The sequence below is a fragment of the Scatophagus argus genome, chromosome 24 (assembly GCF_020382885.2).
Source record: "Scatophagus argus isolate fScaArg1 chromosome 24, fScaArg1.pri, whole genome shotgun sequence".
NCBI classification, from domain to species: domain Eukaryota; kingdom Metazoa; phylum Chordata; class Actinopteri; family Scatophagidae; genus Scatophagus; species Scatophagus argus.
Window position 1 is genome coordinate 6,465,102 of NC_058516.1, and position 20,070 is coordinate 6,485,171.

At 41.8% G+C, this 20,070-nt stretch overlaps 1 protein-coding gene across 9 annotated transcripts in view; it reads left to right on the forward strand.

Annotated features, from left to right (window-relative positions):
- The window catches only part of LOC124055568 (beta-1,3-galactosyltransferase 1-like), a 104,053-nt gene that overhangs the window by 15,367 nt on the left and 68,616 nt on the right, over positions 1 to 20,070 (forward strand). For 8 of the 9 annotated variants that reach the window (XR_006842716.1, XM_046382477.1, XM_046382479.1 and 5 more), the window contains one exon: positions 19,435 to 19,537. The gene's annotated coding sequence lies outside the window, so the exon portion shown is untranslated. Of the gene's footprint in view, positions 1 to 4,870; positions 5,422 to 5,675; positions 5,748 to 19,434; positions 19,538 to 20,070 lie in introns of those variants that run through there. The other variant, XM_046382481.1, reaches the window with a different exon arrangement.

The following is a 20,070-nucleotide window of genomic DNA, read 5'->3' on the forward strand; positions in this document are numbered from 1 at the left end:
GAAGAGAATCCTCCCCTTCACTGTTCTCCTGTAATTGCGGTTAGCCTAATCTGTCCCCCGGCTTCCTGTCTCTGGGAAAAGAAAAAAAAAGAAAAGGCGGCGCGCTAAGCAATCATCTGGCATGAGTCTCGCTACGTCGGCTTGGCATTCACCAGCCTGCAAGATGAGGAACAAATGAAAACTGAATTACTAGGCTGGGAGATTAATGGAGAAAAATGAAAAAGGATGGATTGGACCGTACGGAGATGCCAGAGCTACAGGTGTCTGGGGAGCAAAGACGAATGCCAGGCTTCAGACTTTGGCACCCAGAGGTTCCTCATGTTCCAGGGAATGATAGGCCTGTGTCATAATAAAACAGATAGCGTGATATTAATTGCGACAGGCATGCCCTCCTCCTCCATCTGCAACCAGCAAAGGGATGTCTTCCCAACAAAGAGAATCTGTCCAGAAAAGAGTTCACATTTTTCTGACATGAATAAATACTGTAGCTTACCACAAGGTGTAGTAAAATGTTTAAATCTCCTTTATAAACCCCCCTTGGATATCATTACTTTGCTCACTAAGCAGGTCTTCAGTTCATTATTATTGAATGATTTCTCTGCTGATGACATCTTGTCCTTTTAGCTTCTGTTTGGGATAGTGAAATACAGTTTCATCTTTCATGTGATTAATAAATTGAACTTTGATGGTACCGGGATGACATTTTATTTTGCTTTATTTGATAATATTTCATTCTAATCAATACAGATTGTGAAGGCTGAAGTTCAGCCACAGCAGTCCTCACTCGTCTGATGTTCCCTTAAGCCCCAAAGAATGTTTTAAAATGTCACTAAGACTGTAGAGATATTGCCTTTATTCAAGGATGGAATTAGAGGCCAAAAAAAAATTGATTGCTGTTTATAACAAAAAATGAGTGAGCTATATTCCAAGTGTACATCACAAACTTGTTATCAATCGTCCCAGCTGTCGTTCTTTGTAATAAGACCCCTGACAATGAATGAACAAATGCTTAGAGAAGCTTTTCAGCAGCGAGGCGTCCCCTCTGTCTGCTTTTGGATTATAGATTGGGCCTTTAATAATCAATGACAGTGTGGTTGTCGGAGCAGATTAGTGACATAATCTCCAGTGTATGCCTTTATAATACTCTTTACACTGTAACTCTCAATAGCAATAAGAAACCCAGATTAGTGCGGCTGCAGCTAATGTTTGTCACCATATTACTTTCTATTGAACAGCATTGTTGAGTTCATTTCAATGCCCTTTGCTGTCAGAATTGCTTTCTTTGAGGATTCCACTTGAGGTTATTACTGAGTGACATTTTTGGAGGAAGTTGACATTTTGATCAAATTGATAAAAAAAATAATATTTGACAGTTGTGATTCCAGATAAGTATTGCAAATCTGAGACGCGAACGTCCCTTGAAGTCTTCATGTCCTCCTCCTCCTCCTCCTCCACGATCTGTGCCTTGTCTGCATTGCCTTGCCTGCATCTCTGCACAAGTTTTGTGAGGCAGGGGGTCACCATCTGGTATACCCACACCAGAGCAATGCCCTCTCCATTTACATTTCTCTGGGTTTATTGAGGTGTGAGACTCTGGCATGCAAACACCATTATTCTCCCTGTCCCTGGATGATTTCCCAGCTCTGCCGGCTGATAGAGGTGAGCCAACGACGTCCCCTGATGGAAGACGAGCCTCGCTCTGTGGGCAACAAGTACAGCACAGTAATTATGAGAAACGGACAGCAATCAAGCCTGGACATAACTCTTCAGAGCCCACACTGTGTGACATCACAGTTTATATTTAGTGAATTGGTGGGAAGCGGCTCTTTTATGTGAGAAGCTCTCAGTGTGAGAGGGATTGTAGCTGGATTGGCAGCTGGGATTTAGAGGCTGAGGCTCACAGAAAGAATCTTTTTGGGATTTTTCTGTAAGGGATGAAGCCAGTTTGAAAATATATTTTGACTCAGCTCTGCCCTCGTTGGTTTAATCAAAGAGGGCATTTGAGGATTCAGAGATAAATTCTCACTCTTCTGCCAGAGCGTACTGGCACTGAGTGCTGTCACAAAATACAACTGATATATATGATGATTTGTCAACAATTCAATCTTTTGTCCATGTTTGTCTTTGTTGAGAGCCATGACTCAACAGGAAGGAAGCATATGAAAATAAATGGTTAACATTTAAAAGCAGAAAGTTTATTAATTTATTTATTTCGTCCTGGCAGCACACTGGCGGTCTGTCCATGTTTCAGCGAGGCTCAGATCTTGTCATGCTTGGCTGTAATCCCTCCTTACATGATTTAGCAGTGTGTGCACATCAAAGTGTGCTGCTTGACTGTGTTATGTTATTGGTTCTGATATAACCTGTTCACATTCTAGGTTTTGACCATTTTAATAGCCCAGGGGTGAGTGGAAACCTGAATCAAAGTTTGTCACTACACAGTTTTCCTAGTTTTGTTTGTTGGTTGTGAGGCTGTTATAAGCCCATAGTTGCAGTGAGTAACACCAAAAACTTTTCACTGACTTTTTGACTTCGTTAAAACTGACTTTTTTTCTGTAATGAATGAATGAATCATATCTGACACCTTAGACACCTGATTAAATGCATTATGTTTTCAAGGGGAACCTTAAGCCGACATAATCCATCATAAATCCTGAATGTCATTATTCACATCAAATATTTCTCCTTTTTTAAATAGCCCTGGTTAGCAATACATCAGCATCTGAAGCTAATGGGTAAGGCTAATTTTTGGCTTCGTATTGAATGATAATGAGTGTTACCTTGACTCGAGGTGACTCTTCACGTTATCAGAGCCGAGTGGAGCTGCTGCCTGCCCAGTTATTCCACTCTTCAGACCTTTTTAACTTGTATGTACATCATTAGTGGACAGGGTCAGATATTCAAATACTGACAGCAGCACTGACTGCTGCAGGAGCTTGCAGAAGCTTATTGTTACTGATAGATATTCCAATACAGTTTTTTTTCTTTCCTGATACTGATTCTGATACCTGAAACCTATACACACGCACAAGTCGTTTGCTCTTTGTGGATTATGTGGTTTGAGATTGGTGCATGGATTCGTGGAATCTCCGATACCTGATCCAGCATTTTAGGCAGTATCGGAGGCATTACGGAGGCGCGCGCGTGTGTGTGTGGGCGTTCCATCAGTTTGAGAGGACTCAGCCATACAGAAACTTTGATTTGTTGCCCATTTGAACTTTGTGCTCTCAGGTTAACTGGTCATGCAGGCTAGGACTCATGGGGATCGATTGTGTTTTTTTTTTCACTGTTGTATAAGAGCAGTGGAGCTCAAATCCTGTTGTGTCACAGGCTCATTTGCATAACTCACAGTGTGTACAAACCTGCTCTGCTGCAGTGAAGCTGGAAAATTATTGATTCAAGCTACTCTCGCCTAGCTTTTGCTGTATACGTGTTGTCAAACTCCAATAGCTCATGAGTCCACTGATGAATTATGTCTGGTCCAATCATAAGAGGGTCCCCTCCTACCCCCTACACACACACACACACACACAATTTGAGTTCAGGATCTCACACTTGCCTTGGCAAAAAAAAAAGGGTAATCATGCTGCACATGGGCGTGTGGAATTAAATCCATCGTTGGTAATTTAGTGAAATTCAAGTGTGTCGTCCTTGCAACTCTCATCCCAATTAGAAATGAAAAACTGTGAACACAAGGGGAGGAAATTATTAAAAGAACAGTTGGAAGTGGAAATTACAGAAGGCCCTCTTTGAAAAGTGAATGTCAGTGGAACTTTGTTAGTAAAGGTTAACATGGTCATTAGAATTCAGCCCCAAGCACGTTTAATTTATTCCCAAAGTGGTGTCGTTCATTTATGGATCCGTTCCATATTTAGGGCGAAAGCGGTGGCCAGATCTCCAGCACAGAATGTCATTTAGAACAACTGCGTGTCTAATAGGAGACACTTAGCTCGGCGTCTTTGTCTTTGACTCACAGGTCAGGGATTAATGCAGGCACACCGTCACTCTCAACTTGACAGTAAATCTATATCATTTGAATAAACAAAGAGTGAACAGTAGAATGTGACACAGGTGTGGATTTTTCAGTCGTGTGATCACGACCGTCTCACCCTGTTCCTGTGTTGTGTTTTAAGGTGAGGTTGTCTTTAGGTAGCGCACTGATTTTATCCAATCCAAAGACCACACATTGGCCATGGCCACTTAAAATTTTTCTAGCAAAGGGCAGCTGCTAGAACCATATCTTCCATTTAATTAAAAATACCTGAATCACTCCATTGTATCACAGTTGTATTTTTATACAGTGACAAAACACGGCACCTTGTAGGAAAGCAGCATTGATGACCAAGGATTCAGGAACCAAGCAGCACATGCTGAACGCTTTTTTACATGGCAAATCAGTGAGGATCTTCATTTTTTTGAGGAGCTTCTCAACATCTCCTGCCCGAAAAAACAAATGCAGAATGACTGTACCCTCAACATACACCAGAAGTGAGCCCGACAAAATGTCCAAAGACTGAAGGAAATTTAGGTCTAGAACAATCAATCAGAACCAACCCACACATGCTCCTGGCAACTGGCACGAGTCCACCTGATGTCTCTTGGGGGTTGTCTCTTGTGTGCTTGTGTTTATGTTTTAGTACAAAGTGGCAGCCTCACTCACTGCTGTCCTCGGATTGTAGCTCAACAATGCAGTTGTATTCTAGTAGCTTGTAAGGTGTAAAATACATGTAGGAAGCTTGTGTAGCTTGTAGGACATTAGTGAGTGTGTTTGTGTATATGTGTGTGTGCACTGTACACACACATTTTGTATATCAGAATTCTTCTGCGAGTGCTCTTAGTGCTAGTGCTATTAATTACCCTGTTGGAGTCTCTCCTCTGTTGCTGCTCTTTCTGTGATTGCTTCCTGAGTGTTGATAACCTCGTGCCTCTCAGTATTGAGAGTACACCTCGGACTCGGAGAGAAAGCTGCGGCTATCTTATGGTAAAAGTGGATTTTAAATTTCAACTCCACCCTCTGGGCTAACTTCCTTGGCTAGGAGAGAAAAAAAAGATGATATGCAATATGATTGGACGGCACCCAGCTGCTGTTGGCTACTTGAATAACCACCAACAAAACAATTCAAATCAGCACTGTATTATATTTCTTCTCTTTCACAATCACCACCTGAACAGCCTCACAACTACCCAAAGCAACAGACTCCTCGGCAGGGTTGTCTTGGTCAGGAGGATGAGGTGGATGCTGTTTGTCTGATCAGTGAAGATGTGCTTGATAGCCTCATCAAAAAGTTCAAGGCGGTGGATGATGTCTCCAAAGAAGGCGTGGATCTATATTGCTGACATTATGGAGCTTGTTTCTTTGAAGCAGAACCCCATGCAGCTCACCAGACCGCGGAGCATCTCTTACAGATTGAAGCACTACAGGTCTGCTACTCCACCATCTTTACTGCTTGCTCCAGTGTTCTGTCCAGTGGCTTTTGTAATCTGAAATTTAAGGAACAGACTGTGTACTCAAAGCAAGGCAGGGCTAAATGAAAGAACGTTGAAAAAATATGTTGACTTTGAAATGTTTACAGCTGACATAGTTATGTCAAAATATCCCCCCAAAAATTCATTCAATTCAAAAATCATTTTGCTCTTTTGAAGTAAGTGACAATTGTGTCTACATCCCTAAACAGGCTGATGATGATGCTGTACTGTGGCTTCTCCTCATCCCAGTGAGCAAACACGTTCTTCACCACATCCCAAAGGTAACACACAGTCCCGGTTCATACTGTGAAATTGTTTGGAGTAAAGCAGCTATCCCCCTAATAAATCCTGAGTTCCATTAGAGCTATCTGAATAATCTTTAAGGGGCTAAAAATCACTTATAATATCAGAGTTTAGACTGTATCGCAGGAAAAACAAAGTTGGCCTCTAATGTAAATTCAGATGTCTCAGCTTTTAAACATCTAGTCCTTGGTCTTCATTTCCTTTCTCCTCAAGTAAAACATGGAAACAACAACACTTGTCAGCCTGATGCACTCTTCAGCTCAGGAAAATGTAAAGGCATCTTGTGGCGCCTACGTCTCTCTCGCTGATTAATGGCTAGAGGTGGAGGACCCATGTTGTGGCTTTGATGAGGCAATTTGTACAGTTCTGCAAGAAAACAATGGCAGTTCATTTTATTGCAATGTGTCTCCAGGGATACATCAGCACGGCTGCTTCATTGTACAGTGAGGAGTTTAGCCCGATAATAAATCAAAAGATGCTGGTGTGCCAGGGAGTGGCGGCATTACAGCTCGCTCTGTAATGGCACGTGTTGTTTGTAGCTCCATTCGGATGCGGAGTTTGAAGCCAGCGTCTTATTGTATTCATATATGAATACAAAGTTGGGGACTGTTAACGTTGTTGCTTTTGATACCTCCCTCAGGGTGTGCAGAGAGCCAGCAGTGGCTCATTTAGCCATTGTGTTCTAAACATCACATTTTCCAGATGAACAAAACAGCAGCAAAGCCTGGGAGTTACATTTACAGCAGTATAGGCACACTGCTTGAGGGATTGCATTAACAGTAAATCACAATCCGTGTGGATTTCAACATCCATTATGCTACATGAACCTTTTGCTATTGTGAGAACAAAGCCGCATTAGACTGATTTTTATATAGCGCTGCAACAAGCTAACTTCCAGTCAGAGGCTGAAGTTGATTATTCAATTAACTGATCAACAGGAAATTAATTGGCGACCGTTTTTAAAACCGTTGAAGCCAATTTTCAAAGCAAATATAGGAAACCGCTCACTGGTTCCAGCTAATGAATGTGATTTCTGCGATAAACTGAATCTCGTGTGGGCTGTTGGTCAGACACATTAGGACGTCAACATGGAATTGATCATGATTGGCGTTTTCTGATATGGAACAATGGATTACTGGAAGAAGATGTTGTCTTCATATCTTTTGTTTGAGTAAAAAACAACAACATAGATGTATTAAAATAACATGCTTTTGTAAACAGTTAGGAAAAGGTAATAAATAGTAAAGTAATTTAGTGCTATAACTTAAGACTTTTTGACACTGCAACCGCATCAGTTTCAAGCAACCATCTTCATCTGTTGTTCTTCTGCTCATTTATTCACGTGTTTCCTTTAACTAGTCACCCATCTGGGTCCATTCACTTCGGTTTTACAGTTACTGCCATTACTGTCATCATTATTTAGTTGCTTAATGAGAGCAATGGGACACTTGGCTTACCTCTCTGAACTAGACACATTTTTCCAAGCTGCTGCTTCGCTGAGGCTGGATAGTGAATTAACTGCTGCAGGATTAGCAGCTACTGCGAGGCCAGGAGTTTAAGGTTTGAGACATATGTCTGTGTGAACTGGAGAGACATATGTGTACTAATGAGTGCCTGTTGACCAATATCTACAGTATGAGGAATATTGATCAGGTAAATGTTTTTTTGCTGAGAAGCAATGTTTTTCATTTTGGAATCATTCTCACCTGAAGGTGTTTTAATCAATTCTTGTATTTTATTAAATTTTCACGAGAAACTACCGGACTTGGAATGCTAATTATGATGTTAATGTCTTTGCAATGTATGTGTTGCGGGGAGTTTGAGAAGTCACCAAGGTGCTGCCACTGTGTCTGTAGCTGCTGCTGCGTTTGCTGCTGAGTTTGCATAGCTTCATATGTTCATTTCTCAAACCCACAGCTGCTGACAGGTTCAGCTGCTCATATTTCCATGTTAACAAATGTGGCAGTGAGCTAACATTAAGGTCTGTGCCAGGCATATTATTACTGAGTTAGTGCAGGATATATGGGCAGTAGCACAGGGGCTGCACAAGAGTCACCTCGAAGTAGTACAGGTCCACTTGACTGACTTCGTGGGGTTTTCCATTTGTGGGCTTGCGGGCAAACCTGCTAATCCTGGTCATCTCTAATTGTAGACATGAATCACTTTTCAGAAGAACCAAAAAATAAAGCCAGTGGAAGATAAAGTTTGAGCCAGAGAGCGCGGATTTCACCGTTTATACTGAGCTCTTTCTTTCAGCTGCAGCTAATTGGTTTTAGTTCTGTGAGTTTTCAGAAATTTAGAGCCATGTTGTTAGTAACACTTGTATTTTTCCTATAATGACAAGTCAGAAAGATGGTTTTGTGCATTATTGATGTGGGCTATGCCTTTATTATTCACAAATTAGTTCCGATGAACAGTCTGAAACAGTCCAGATGATCACCTTGGGAGGTCAGCTAACAGATACTTTGTTATGCGTCAAATATTGTGACAGTCTCCCAGTGTAACCCGTACGTACATCATACCAGCAAGCTCAACTCAGACCATGTCAAGCTAATGTTAATGTTTGCCTGAGCTGTTGTATTGTGGAGTTCTTCTCACACCTGAACAGCAGGACACTGCAAAATGTGTTAAAAATTCAAATAAACCGATAATGCTTTGTCCAGAATATGATCCAAATGAATGACAAAATGAGAGTCTTGAAATGTTATTTCTCATCATAGCAAAGAGAATGAACAGTTAGGAGACAGAAGAGATAGCAGTGGTGAATACTGAGAGAGACGTCGAGACCCTATGAAGAAAAATATTCTGTTTTGCACACCACTCATCCTCCACCGTCGCTCCATGCATAAATGAATACAGATAGCTTGGTGAAATCAGTACAGCTAAGAAGTAGCTTGGCACAAGATGTTGCTGCTAATCAGTCCCCTCAGCCGCCGTCCAACTGTGCATATAAAACCACCACACACACCACCCAAACAATCACTTTGCCTGATATTTCCTTTCACATTTGCTTTTCTCTATCCGTTCGCCACCCATACATTTGCCATGGAATGCGCTCTGCAGCTTATTACACAGTGCAGATACTGGATATTGTTTTGCATATTAACAATGTCGTCTCTATATTTTTCTTTCCTGCCATATGTCGACATTAAAACACTCATTTTACGAATTAACACAGTCAGTGGTGTATTTCGTTTTTTTGTTTTTTTTTTTCTAGTCAGTGTTGGAAAGGTGGAAACCAAAAAGAAACTAGTTGAACTTGTCATTTCATCAAGATGAGAAATCTGTGGTGGCTCCTGGGGAGCATACATTAGGGAGGATAATAAAGGTGACAGAGAGCACCCAGGAGGATTTCCTGAGGATAACAGTATAGTTCAAAAATCATAATGCTGCCATGGAATGAGGCAGGATTAGGGATGTATTCATGCATAAAAAAACTTATATGAATAGATGGTCTCGTAAGTCTACCTATAGAAAATAAATAGACTTTGCAAAGCCATTTTAGTGTCTGTTTGAATGAAAAGACTGATGTTATGTCTAAATTAGCATAGATTGAGGTAACACAAACTGAACCTCTGAACTTGTAGGCTTTCTCCATCTTCTCAGCCGTCTTGTTGTTTTCGTCCTTAATTGGAAAACCAAAGTACTGACATGCAGCAGACCTGAAACGTGATCCATGAAGAAACACCTTATTTTCAATTTTGCTTGAATCTATCTTGTCACTTACTTTGTGTTGTCGATGGCTGATTTGAGCTCGATTCACCGTTGGGTGCGGTGACACGTGGTAAAACCTGCTGTTCAAACTACGCTGAGAGGCAAAGTCCTGTCTGGGTGTCGTTTCTGAGTCGCACCGCACAGCTGGAAACACACTTCTGTTCTGTGTTTTGTTGAGGGATAATTTGCAAGCCAAAAGGAAAAAAAACAAGAGAGAACTGAATGTTAGTGCATGTTTCCACTCAATAAGTAAAAGTAATTTTACACTCAGTGAACAAAAGTGCTCTTTGGAGTCAAGGGCCACAACAAATACAAACAAGGAAGAAAATCCCAAGACTCTCTGAATCCTGAAATCCTTTAATAATGCCTTTGGACGGGCCCAAGCCAGCCAACTATGAAGTATTTAAAAGTAAAATACCGCTCTGTCATTGATGCGTCATTACAATAATATCATAATATGTTTGTCACAGGCGACGGAATGCAAAGAATCATAATGATTGACTGTGACCACATGCTTACCATATAGCTCAAAGCAACGCTGTACATAAATACAACCTCTCTAGGCTCTTAGTCTCGTTCGCCAGTACATCTTAAAATCCTCTGCTCCTTCCAGATTGCAGACTGAAAAGCACAAATTGATGCTGGGATCCAGTTTGACAGCTCACAGCTGAGAAGTCAAACATCCCTCCCTTGACCAACCTCTGAATTTGCCTCGGATTTACCAGATAAATAATCTTTAAATAGAATTTGTAACCAGAGTTACATGCAGCACAAAGTTTGATCAACATCTTAATGACTTCACTTATCTTGAAACTTTGAGCTCAAAGTAATCCCGATGGTAACTTCAAGGTTATCTTGTTTACAAAAATAAACAGCACCCTAACAGAATACATAAATAAATACTGAATTCAAATTTGAACCCGTGGCATATATGTATTTTTAAATGAGCTTGCAGAGAGAGAGTAATACTTTTCTGAAAGTGAATAAAAGAGAGTGTGCTCGTCAAATACCGTATTATGAATGTGGAATAATACCTCTGAAGTTGATAGTTTTGAATAACAAGGTTCAAAACAACAGCCTGAAGACACTTTCTTACCTCTGTTGCTCAACTTTCTTCGCTGCTTGCAGGAGCTCCTCAGCGTGCAGCAATTATGCACACGTCAACTAAAACAAATGTTTGATTAGCTCTCTGTAGTGTTTGTGATGCATTTCTGCCGGTGAGTCGGAGCAACAAGAAAAATGTTCATACTACAGTTGCTACTTATGTTTAATTATTTTTATCTTGAAGCTTCAAAGCCAAAGGACTCATGCATTGAGTTGCTGTAGTATTTAGAATACCATTGTTTTAAACAGAGGCACAGCTCAAACCATGAAAAACATCACAGGATTAAGACCAGGACAAGGGACAACAGTGACTCTATGGCATAGATTGCTTTCATATCAATTTCAAACTCTATTGGCAGAACTCTATATATTTTTATATATATGTAACACACATGCAACACCCAGCTAATTACATGCAGTGAAACACACAGGAGCAGTGGGAGCTGGGGGGGGGGGGGCATTTTTCTCATTAATCACTCCACCACACCCAATTTTTTCCTGCCTGTCTGGTGGGGTAATTGAACCAGTGACCGCTTCTCCACTCTCTAGGCCACGCCATGATGCCCCCAAGTGATTGGATAACCTACCTGTCTGTATAGTCACGTGCTCTTTCTGTTTGCACATAAGTGAGTGTAGTCAGACTGAGTGAGTGTTTCAGACGGGTGGTTTTAGGGGAAGGCCTGAAGGTTTTTTTTTTTCTTTTCTTTTTTCAGGTGGATATTTTCAAAACCTACGTAGCCTCCTCTTAGGCGTTTCTCCAACTTTGCCAAACCCAGCTTTACACTGTGCAAAGTGTAATGAACAATGTCGCAAGTGCATGTCAGAGGTGTGCAGCGTTTGACATTTATACAGCAGGGCTTTATTGTAGATTTAAAACGTTTTACAAGGGTGTCATTGCACAGGCAGTGCTGGAGAAGTAATTTGTTGTGACGTCAAGCAAAACTGAAGTCTTGCACGGCTGCCGTCTTGACTTTGGGTAACTGGTCAGTAGGACAGATGAGCGCCATGTAACAATGACACATGGTATACCACATGCATTTTGAGCTGCCTCTGTGTTTGAAAGGTGCTATACAATGAAAAAAACTTCTTTGACTTATGCATGTGGATTGACATACATAATGGATGATTTGTAATGATCAAACAGCTCAGAGTGACAGTATAAAGGGGTGGAGGAGGCGGCAGGATGACACACTTTCGTTCATTCACACCCCTTATTAGCTGCTATGTACGCATCAAATCAGCTCACTGACAGAGACGTAAGGAGGAGGAAGGGAATCATTCACATTCAAGTGCACTTGGGTGTTCTCGTCTGCTCATTTTGCATTAGGAGTTAATTTTTGATATGTGTTTGTGTGTGTACTATTTGGACCCATCTGCACTACACACACACACCAGCACCACACTCCCTCATCAGGCATCAGTCTCATGAACACATGTTTAGTTTTCATTGCAGCAACGCATCAACCACCTGGAGGGGGAAATGCCTGGGTGGCATTTTGACATGCTGTTTGCAGCTGACAGGTTCAGGATAATCACTTCACAACTCCCATGAAATTTCCTAATAAGCCGTTCGCTGAATGTCAATCCAGCTTTACCTGGGCGAGGTGCGACTGTATGAATTCACAGGGATTTCTTCCACCCCCCACCACCACCTTCTTTTTCTTCTTCTTTTTCTTCTTTTTCCTCCTGCTCACTTCGCTCACTGATTTGACAGCTGTTGTTCTTAATTTTCTCCCTGGCTATTTCCTGAGGATCCATCTGGTGCTGCTGAGAATAAGGGCCTGATGTGGGAGTAGTGCTCAGCGAGTCACACACACAAACTCACACACACACACAAAATACTTGCAAACAAACCTGGTCAAGAGTAGTGTTTCTACACTGGTGTGAGGACAGCATGCACATATACTGTATGCGTGGGTTACATTTACCCACGTGTGAGCCAATGATTCCGTGTTGAAGCAGGAAGCATTAAATAATAATTTCTAGGAAAATAATAGCCAAACCATTGCTCTTTGTTTAAATCAATAAGTAGAAAGCATGTGCCTCTGCATGGAAACAACACATTGAACGCATTCCTCTTCGCTTTCCTCTTCTGAGAGTTTATGTGGAAGCAGAGAACAAATAAAGGATTTTATGGGATGCATCATCCCCTGTAATTTACCTGCGAGCTGTCAGTTCCACAGCCTCAACCTCAGTGGAAGAAATGGGCTGAGAGCAGCTCAAAGTGTATTTGATGGAAGGTATTGACTCGTGTATGTGCACTGCAAAGCAGCCAATTATTGTGAAAATCTAGAAGACACTGCTCTCTGTGCACATATTCAAGGATGTTCCTCTTCCTCTCTAGAGGTAGAAAAGGAAGAAAGGCAGGCCAATTACAGTGAGTGATTTTTCTATTTGTGCTCTTTGAACAATCAGAGCTTTCTTTTCTGTCTTTTCGGGAGTGCTTTTGGTAATGTTGTGCCGTGGGCAGTTTAGTTTTTGTCTGCTTCCAAGTACAGATTATTCCTGCTTGGAATAACTGTTTGTCTTGGTGTGCAAAGAACTGACAGAGCTGTCCTCCTTCCACCCCGCAACAGACTTTTTTCATTTGTATATCCACTTGTTTACTCTGTAGGTTGTGATGCTTTCATCTCAGAGGGGTTAACGACAGCTATAATCCTATTGATCCAGAAAACTGATCCTCCCTAATCCTGTAACATTATAGTTGGGCATTGTGATGTGCAGCACACTACAGCATCGCCGGTAGCAACTGCTATATAAATTCTTAGCCAATAACATCAAGCTGCTTCAGAGAAAGTACAGGACTGTCCCTCAACTAAGAAGAAGCAGTTCTTTATGAATCCATTATTTGTTTTTGCTGTGGACCATGGTGTGCCTTTTCAACGCGCTGTTATTGTGGACTCGACAGACAGAGAACAGAAGACGAAAGAGCATTTTCAGGTGAGCCTCGGGGAATGAGTCAGCCTGACTTCACTCGGTTGTCTTCCTTTCTGCTTCCCACTCTGCTTCTCACTTTCTCACCTTGCGTTGTGAGCTCTTACTCTCTGTCTCTCTGGAGTTTTGCTCCTGATATGCCCTCACACTTACTCCTCCTTTAAAGACCGACCATCATTTCTCTATCCTCCCTCTTTGTCTCTCTTTTTTGGGTCTTGCTTCTCTCCCTCTGTCTTGAGACCTGTGCCAGGTACAGCTTTGTGTGTGATGGCAGAAAGCGTGTGGCTGCCCTGCAACGACCAACACTCATCCATGCCAGTTATTGACACTCAGAGGCACCCCATGGTGCACATCACCATGGCTGCCAGGCAGAGTGCTGGCTGAATCAGCGGTAAAAGTCACACATTGGCAGCACTCCCGGTGCAGGATACAGTGGAGGTGACATCAGTGACTCTGGATGACACTGCTCTGGCAGCTTCTGCCTCCCACGCGCTGTCACTATCATCGATTTTCACAGGGTATGCTGCGAGAGGCAGAGAGGGAGATAGAGGATTGGGAAATTTGGAGACAAACTGGTTATACTTGCAGTGCAGTCAAAGGAGTCATGAATGAAGGTAGGAAGGAAGGAAAAAGTCTGTCTTGATGTGTCAGCTCATAAGGGAAGTGTCTTTCCTGCTGTTTCAAGTGTCAGCCCGCCATTGAGTTTGTTTACAGAATGTTTCGCTCAAAGACTTTTTTTTCTTCAACCGTCGACAGCACAATAAAAATGTTTATTTATATTCACTTCAAGGCTTTGTAGAAGACCTATAAAGAACAAAAAGGCCAATTACTATACTATACTGTAATATTCATATACGATAGGATCATAAAATTGTTAAAGGATGATGCCCCAAGGCAAACACAAGATTTTAAAATCTAATCAATGTTCCTTTTAATCAGCAGCCTTAATTCAGTACAGTAAGCCCGTATACAGCATTTCTCTGGAAACATCAGGGGTTGCCAGGTACAGTCAGGTCAGACAGTTGCTCAGTGCTTCCAGGCAGCTTAACTGTAACTGCCTTTGTCACTGAAATTGTTGCAGTAATGAAGCCTGACCTCCACTGCACCTACTACACCTGGAATCACTCTTGAATCAGTGTCGGCCCAGTGATTTCTTTCACTGTTACTGCCAATGGTGATCAGAAGTGCCTTTCCCACGTCAGAAGTGTTAATTTAGCATCTACAAACAAATTATCTATTCAAGCCAAGGCGGTATACCAGCTTATCCTCAGTGTAGCGCATGCTTACTAATGCTACATCATTTATAGCAAACTCTCGTTTATTATCAGGTCAGAGCTTTATCTACCCTCGAAAAGCAATTTAGGCTTGTAGGAGTTTGTTAGTTGCTCACAACTTAAGTTTTAACACATATTTGAAGCCATCGATTTCTCAGAGCTTTTAATGGCTTTGCAGAATGAGAAGCGATAACTTTGGAATTGGACTGAACAAATCCCTTTCATGTAGTGTGCAAGCTGTTGTCATCGCTTTGAGGGTTCCTAAGGCAACCATTGTTTGGCAGGGTGTGAGTCACGGTGGGCCAGCTATTTCAAACAACTGCTGAGCAAATTAGACATCCGTGAAGTCGTGTCACCTTGCACATCTGAATTGCACAGATTTGGTGCCGTTTTTCTGCACAAAAAAACTGCGTTGGATTGTGGTATTTTTATTTATTTACAGCTTATGTGCCTTGAAATTTGGCAAACCAGTGCCTCACTGCAAATATGCATTTAATGTGAAATAACTGCACCGTGAGAAGAAAACAATAGGTAGACCAGAACTGCACTGGATGTATGTAAGGCTGCAAGCAAAAAATATTTTGATCATTAATTAATCAATCAATATTATTAATTGAAGTAAGCCTTATATAGCAATCTTGGGAGTTGATTATACTAATGAACAGACCTCATGAATGTGCACCTCCTCATAAACAAGTGGCATTTGTGTGTGTGTTAAGTTAAGTGTTGTTTTTTTTTGTGTGTGTGTAAAAATTTCATGATTGCACTGCTGCTAAAGACCCTTTTCAGGCATTTTTTTATATCTTAAAGCTTTCCTAAATTGTTACATAAGGCATCGTTGTCAGACATCATCTCCCCCTCACACGTGTGATTTCTCTGTGATCCATGTCAGCAATGCATAGTGTGCCATTCACAAGACTTTCGTCCTTGCTTGCAACATTAACCTCCGCCAGTTTGCCTGTGGCAACGAGGGATCCAATCAACTCACGCTTTGTCAACTCCGGTGTTTCCTCCGTCTGAGACTGTGACACAAAGAAATTAACTCCCTGCATATTCATCACTATTACTGGTGAATAGACTACCAATTTAATTGAATATGTGATAGCATGGCCGGTCGCTAGTCCTCTTCTTGGAAGATAGCAAATGCCAGGCTGCAGAGATGACACATTCAAATCCCACAACGGGTGCGACAAGTCTCACTGTTCTTCTAAAGTACAATATTTCTTTGAGATGAGTGGAGTGACTATAAACAAGGAGGTCAGAGCGCATAACAAAATAAGATTAAATCACATACCGAACTCTGAGTGAAACGCCTCCCTCCGGGCCTGAATTGATTGACCATTTCAGTGAGGACGGTTTCATAAATAAACAGAACGAGAGAGAGAAATGATGTGTTGACCTGTTTGTGAGGCACATTTAAAGTGTGATTCTCATCAAGGCGAGCATGGCACCTTGTTGTTCTTGGCACTCATGCACAACACTGTCTGTTGCTTCAGTGCAGCGATTGCAACAATTAGTTGTGAGGGATGAGCCCTCGGTGCGGACTAATCACTGTGCTTCGACTGAAAGAAAAAGCCAACTCTGATTAACCAGAGGGGCTGAGGAGAGAGGAGGTGGCAGCTGCTTGGCTGAGGCTGGACTTTGGGTGGCGGCGAGGACCCTCTGGGAGTTGAGCCGCCTTCGTGAAGCATTGGGCGTGAGGATGAAACAGCCAAGAGACGTTGTCGGGTGCGATGAGGGAGAAGAACGGGCAGACCCAGCCCTCAGAACTCTTGACAGTTGCCTAGCAGAGGGGAGAGGGAGGGTGATGGGAAAAGAAAGGAGGAGGAGCAGAGGCGCCTCAGAGAGATCAAAGGTGCACTCATCAAGGGCTTCTCTCTCTTTTCCTTTGACAGGGGCAAGAGGTGGGTAAGGAGCGGGGGTTGGACTTCAATGAAAACTCAATGGCGATGACAACTGTAGGCTGTGACTGCAGAGCACAGAGTAATCCTTAACCTGTAGCGCTATCTCTGTATACTCCTCTCAATCGTCCTTTTGGCTCAACAGCTAGCTATACAACATTCTCCATATCATTTATTTTCAGTATGCTGTCCCTGAAAGCTTGATGCATTTGTAATGTAACAGGCGTATGTGCAGTATACACTTAGCCCTTGGCTGAAAGCAGTGCAGGAATGATTTTTTAATGCATTTCGTAGTTCAGCATTGACTTTTTCTGGAGTTTCAGCATGTTAAACCACAAAGAGAAAGAGAAAAGTAGATCCAACATCTATTCTGGGCAAAAAGTGTCTTCACCCTGCCGTATGACAATAAACTGAACAGGAGATTCAGAGTCTGGAAAAGAAAATCTGTTTAAGTGAATAAACTGTACAAGAATCATAATCTCTTATGTTCAAATCCTTTTGCAGTGTGAATTGTCTACAGCCAGGGAGCTGATAGTTTACATCACTTCACATTAATCATCGTCAGTCGTGCATTTAAACATCCTGTCTTTGTTATTAAAAAAGCTGCAGAATCTATTAATGTCGGCAAAATTAGACAATGATGCTTTCCTTGAGCGCCTTGCTGCTTGTTCCAGGGGATGGGACTAATTGCAAGTGTTTCAGGCTGTATTAGATGCTGATGCTGCTGGTGATAAATGTGATAGGTGATAATAATTTGTGGTATATCTTGGGTATCTTGACAGCACACATTACCTATACCTGTTTAAGACAGTCTTTTTCACTTTGTGGCCAAGCATATAACAGATATAGCAGATAACGCCATGCTACCAATTTAATTATAAAAGCTCTGCACAATCAAAGTTTTAACTGACAAAAATGCTGAAATCATTCTTCATTTTTCATTTCTGAAAAATCTCTAATTGGCCTAATTTGTCGGCCTTGAAATTACTGAAACTTGAGGGAGCATCTCAGAACTTTATTACTGCACAGTATTTCCATAATTTACACCGATCAGCCCAGGTTTGAGGGGGGGCTACATAATTTGTTTGCTCACTCATGTGTCACATGCAATACGTCAGACTCGAATGATCTCGATTTGACTGAACCCGAGGAAAAAATGCATCTCACAGCTGCACCCAGCCGTCAAAATTACACTGATTGGCCCTAGGTACAAATCAATGTGTCCTATTTGTTGTTTTTCAGCAGACTTGAAGTTAATCATCCTGTTGCATGTTGAAGTGGTGGGATGGGGTATGGCGGATGGGGGCAAAATGCAATGCATATAATGCAATAAGGATGACACACTTGTGTGATGAAGAATGCCTGGAGAGCATCTCACTCATTAAGCGTGATCATAATGAACTGAGAGGTTACAGAGGCGATCTGGGGAGATTTGACCTATTTCTCCCTCCTGAGTGCAGCTGCTCTCTCAGAACTGAAGGCAGACGGAGGGAGAGGAGAAACAAAAGGAGGACACGCTGCAGTTTGATACGCAGGATGTGTAATTTTCTTGATTTACTATGCATCAGCAGAGAAATAGGCAAAGACTAAAGAGGGTTGTATTTACTGTCTACCGGTTGTAAGATGTAAATGTGAGCATAAAGTGCATGTTTTATGAATAATGTCGATGGATGTTGAGCAAGTCTTCATCTGGCTTGTCTCTTGTGTAAATCTCTGTTCCATAACCTTATTCGGTCGGGGATATAAGGAAGAAGAAGAAGAGAGAAATGTTCTTCCAGTGTTACATTTTCCACTTCTCTCCCCAGGCTCGGCAGTACAGGGCTGTTTTTAACATCTGAACACGACTCACTAATTGACACTACTTGAACCAGACTTTGAGAAAGAATGTACACTGTCGGTCAAAAGTTTTCAGAACCCTGTGCTTTATAATACCGTTTTATAAAATTTCGAGTAGTTTAATTGCTTGGAGATTCAACACCAGTGCAACCCTCTGTTGCTCTTTTCCTCTTTCAGGCAGTCGCCCTCAGAGCAATACCAGGTTGGCTTTTGTCATGAGCTGACATTTGCGTTCAATGATAAGTGCTGAGAGACTTAAATCTTTGTGTTTGAGGACTTAATTGACAGGATTTCATATTCTAATGGGACCATTAATTAGGACTTTAATAATGTCGCGTGCACTGAAAGGTTCAACCAATTAAGCCTATAGTCATGTTAAAACACCCAGACAGGCCTTGCTCAGAAACGGGTATACTGTGTGTTGTCTGCTCCAGGTGCGTAATTAGAGTAATCAAGATCTGGGCCATTTCCAATTAGAGCTGGGTCATTTCCATTAAAATGCAAAGTCACAAGCATCTCCTAATGCACAATGTGTAATATGGTGCTCTTGAAGTGTCAGGCAAAGTCGCTTAATATGATGAAGGCGCATCCAAATCAGGATTTTCCCTTCTGTCTGTTGATTGGCTGAGTAAAGACCAAACCCTTATCAGGTACACTAAAAATATTGCTCAGAAAAGAAACCCACATCAATTTAAAGGGTAGCTCAATGCTAAACTAAGGTGTTTTGAGTTGCTAAGTTACACATACAAGCATGTTATTATATTAGCTATTGATTCTTCACAAATTCTGTCCACTATTTTTTTTTCAAGCTTTAAACCCATCACCAAAATAGCAATAAATTCTGTCTTTGTGTTACTTATGGATGGAATTCAGTAAAAATAAATTATTCATCTTTTTGCTAGGGACCCACTGGAACCACCTTGAGGACCCCTGGACCCCACTTTGAGAGCCATCGCTCTAGATGCCCCAAAACTTTGTGAAAGATCCGTGAAGGCGGATACTCAGGTGAGACTGAACTGTCAGATGTGATATGCAGTATAACCATTTAAATGCGCTAAATGGGTTGCTCAGACAACTGGGGAGACACTGAGTCATCTTCGAGCTAAAAAGGGGTTTTAAATTGCTCTTTATGTCATAGTGGAGTCAGGTCCTTGCATTGTCAGATGGTTGGTTGTGCTCGAAACCCTACCAGTGATGTATTGCAGATGTCCTTTTGAATGCAGTAATTCAAAGTCTGCAGCTTGGACTAAAAGCCCTTATTTTTTCCTGGAAGAAAGCAGGCGTTTGTGTAAATCTGGCAGTAGTTCATAAAGCGAGAGCATTGCTTTCATTTGAGAAATACCCATGTGATCTGGACATGTGCTAGAATTTCAATTCAGACTCAGTCCAGTGAGCAGCGGAGTGAAACGTGACCTTGAATTTCATATCCCATGGCAAAGTGAATACACTTAGCAGCAGTGTGGGTTGGTTTCAAGCTCATGGTGTCTACTGAGCGTGAATCACCTGAGAAGAAACTGAAATAAGACAAAAAGAGACTT